Consider the following 4,197-nt stretch of genomic DNA (forward strand, 5'->3'; position numbering starts at 1 on the left):
TCAAACTTTAAAAATATACATGACCCTGCTCTCCACTCCCTGGAGAAGGCAATATCAACCCACTCCAGTATTCTTGCCTGGAAGATCCCATGGACAGAGGAGCCTGGTGGGCTGCAGTCCATGGGGTCACAAAGAGTCAGACTTGACTGAGTGACTAACACTTTAACTCACTCTCCACTACTCCCATTTTAAGCCAAGCTACCATTATCTCTCAACTGAACTAGTGCATTGCCTTGTAACTGTTCTTGCTGTTTTCATGCCTACATACCTATTGTCAACTTTCCTTAAAGCAATCAAAGTAAACAATTTAAAATCCTGACATATAAAAAACATTCCAGTATCTTCACCATGATCCACAAACACCACACTGTGTATTCCCTGAACATCTGAGACTGTTTGCTGGATAAATTTTTTTGTGTCCCCTTTACAGATACGGGTGGACCTCCAAACAAAATTTGGTTCAGAAACTGAGAGGATAACACTACACATACACATACCAAGAGGGTATGAAAAGATTCTTTCTGGGCAGAACAGAGCAGGCCCTCTCAGTCTGTTTCAAAAATGACTTGGGAGAGAAAGGAAGGAAGCCGGTGGGTTTTCACAGTGGCTAGGGCTTGGGGCTGGACTGAAAGTTCACAGATGTAGTCAGGGGCTTGTGTAGTTAAAAGGAGATTCCAACTGTTATACTGTTCTCTCTGCCTAAAATGCTCCCACATCTGAGAATGCACAGCATAGGTTTTTGCCAGGCACATGGGATGATGGAAAGAGGCAATGAGTGGAACATATTTGCCAGAGCATATCATAATAGTGGACCATGGAACCCAGGTAAATAGCAGTAAAAGGAAGGCAGAAGATTTTAGAAGATCATAGGAAAGTGGCCTCATTGATTGGAGGTCTCACTGAGGCTGAAGTAGAGGGTATTTGAGCACATAATATGGAAGAATAGAAATATATTTCTGGGGAAAGGCTATTGAAAAGAGTGGCTGAAATGCAAAGAAATTTTGATGGAGTTGATGAGACCAGGGTTCAAAGAATTAAACCAGATTGGTATATCTTTCTTCTTCTTGGATGATATAAACACTGAAAATAAAGGCAAAAGTTGGAGTAGAGAGAAATATTGTGAACAAGACGTTAATTGACAATTATCTATTAGTTAATAGATAATTAATAAAATAGACAATCCCATAGAAGAAAAGGAGACTGCTGTAGACAGATGGCTTGTCCTTCAACCTAGTTGTTATTGCCACTGCCTGTGTGTGCATGCTCAGTCATATCTGACTCTTCAACTCTGTGGACTATAGCCCACCAGGCTCCTCTGTCCATGGAATTTTCCAGATGAGAATACTGCAGTGGGAAAAAAAAAAAAAGAATACTGAAGTGAGTTGACATTTCATACTCCAAGGATCTTCCTGATCCAGGGATCAGACCGCTAAAGCTCTCTAAGTGATATTCAAAAACTGTTGATGGACTCAACTGGAGTGAATTTTTAAAGAAATCAGCAGCTAGTGGGTATATTCCAGGGGAAATACATACATTTCAAGACAAGCTTTTAGATGCTGTAATATATCATCATCACACTGTAGAGGTACTAACCATTACTGCTGGGGCTCGGCTTCTCTGAGAAGATGAGAAAAGGATAATCAATTTATAATAAAGGTACTGAAGCCCATTGATTAAAGAGACCTGGAAAAGTTCACTCTGGTAGCAAAGGCTCAAAGGAAAAAACATCATTTCATGCCTAAGTTTCTCTGACAGCTCTGACTGTTTTCTCCCTGCCCACAACAATCAAAAATTATAATCTGACAGCTATGAGTCACATAAACACTAAAAAAAATCAGTTTTGCCTGTATTTTAATTTTATTTGTTATGTAAGTATTATTCCTATTAAAGTTTATATTAGAAATAATATCCCTAACAATGTTATTTATTATTATGGATATATATATCCAAAAAAAATGCATCGCTTCTCGGCCTTTTGGCTAAGATCAAGTGTAGTACCTGGTGTTTCCCAGGTGGCGCTAGTGGTAAAAAACCTGGCTGCCCACGCAGAAGACATAAGAGATGCAGGTTCCTTCCCTGGGTTGGGACGATCTCCTGGAGGAGAGCACAACAACCCCCTCCAGTATTCTTGCCTTGAGAATCCTGTGGACAGAGGAGCCTGGTAGGCTACAGTCCACAGAGGCCCAAAGAGTCAGACAAGACTGAAATGACTTAGCATGCACACATAGCACAGCACATATCCAAAAAATGAAGACACTATTTGCAAAGATATATGCATCCCAGCATTCATACCAAATTATTTACGATAGCCAAGATATGGAAGCAACCTATATCCATTAACAGATGAATGGGTAAAGAAGATGTGGCATATATACAATTATTCAATGGAGTATTAGCCTTAAAAAGAATGAAACTCTGCCATTTGCAACAACATGGATGGGCCTGGAGGGCATTATGCTTTAGTGAAATGAGTCAGACAGAGAACAATAAATACTGTATGATATAACTGGTATGTGGAATCTAAAAAATAAAACAAAGTAGTGAATATAACAAACAAGAAACAGACTTACAGATGCAAAGAATAAACTAGTGGTTACCAATGGGAGAGGGGATTGGGAGGGGGAAAAAAGGGGTGAGGGATTACGAGGTACAAACTACCATCATAAAATAAGTAAGTTACAATGGCATATTGTACAGCACAAGAAATATAGCCAGTATTTTACAACTTTAAAAGGAGTATAATCTATAAAAATATTGAATCACTATGTTATATATCTGAAACTAGTATAAAACTATACTTCAAATAAATAAACAAATACATAAATAATAATAAGTGAATAATGTGCTTGTAACTGGCATATAGCACAATAGCTGGTATATAGAGGCCCACAGTAAATATTCCACACCCAAGATATTTTCTCTTATTAATACTTGCATTTCTTATGCCTAACTAAATCCTGGCATAGAGCAGATATTCAGTAAAACTACTAAATTTAAAAAAATTATGAACCATGTAACCTATAGGCATTTACTCCCATACCCAACCTCTCGTCTAACCTGCACAGATTATCAACAAGCCCATGTCAAACAATACATTTGACTTCTCAGTAAAAGATTTCAATTATGGGCCACTGAGCTCCAGTGGGAGAAATAAAAAGGTTTATCACCATCTAAACATGATTTCCTTCAGTTGACTCCTCAAAAGATAACCTTTAGGCCTCTCCGGAAAGAAACTATCCTAAAAGATCTGCAATATGATGGGAAAATTTACACATGGGTTGGGTAATACTTTAGCTCTCAGCTCAGAAGACTGAAATTTCAAATCCCGGGTATTCCCCTTAGACATATAAATTATAAATACGACTTTTCTATCCATTAGAGAAACAAAAGAGGGAAAATGTGAACTCTAAATTGAGTCTATTTAATGTGCTGCCACCTACAAATACCAAGTGGAAAAGCGAACTCGCACAAGTCAGTATTGAATGAGTGGAGAGCAGCAGCTGGTAAAAGATTACAAGCAATTTTCATGAGATTTATAGTAAGCTAGTGAGCTACAACATGACAGAGGCTGAAAGTGAAATTAAACCAGGCCATACATCAATGAAGATTTTGTTTTCAGCAGCTTTGAACTTTAAGATGATTAACAAGACAAGAAGTGTGGATTCCAGGGGCTCTTTGAAATACTCTGGGGCAGACAAAGTTATGAGCAAGCAGAAGATGGAAACAGTTCAAACTGGAGTGGGAGTGGGAAGAGAGTTCAGAGTCAATGTGTTTTGGAGAAACTGATTCGATTACAAAGCCAATGGGCATGACTTGAGTTTTTGTCTCATGGCCAGGACTGTGCCTACCCTTTTCAGGTCTCCTGCCCAGTCTACAGAATCAAACCTAACCCAAAACCTTCTGCATTATTCCCTCTGGCCCAGCCTGGCTAACAGTGCTTACACCTTGCTCTATCTTACACACATGAACCTCAGCCATACTGCAGCAGTCCACACCAGTAACTTCCTGGATGCCAATTTTTGATTGTTATTTAAGCCACATCTTTAGGTTCAGTCTTTTTGTTAGGACATGCCATTTTCCTGAAATAAGACTTCTTAATGCTCACATGGAATGAAAACTGACCTTTTCTAGTCCTGTGGCCACTGCTGAGTTTTCCAGATTTTCTGGCATATTGAGTGCAGCACTTTCACAGCATCA

The 4,197-nt window shown here is 38.9% G+C and overlaps 1 pseudogene; it reads left to right on the plus strand.

The window, feature by feature from the left end:
- Positions 1-1,959: 1,959 nt before the first annotated feature.
- LOC122446951 lies at positions 1,960-2,113 on the plus strand (annotated as a pseudogene).
- Positions 2,114-4,197: the final 2,084 nt, after the last annotated feature.

Source organism: Cervus canadensis, chromosome 8 (genome assembly GCF_019320065.1).
Source record: "Cervus canadensis isolate Bull #8, Minnesota chromosome 8, ASM1932006v1, whole genome shotgun sequence".
NCBI lineage: Eukaryota > Metazoa > Chordata > Mammalia > Artiodactyla > Cervidae > Cervus > Cervus canadensis.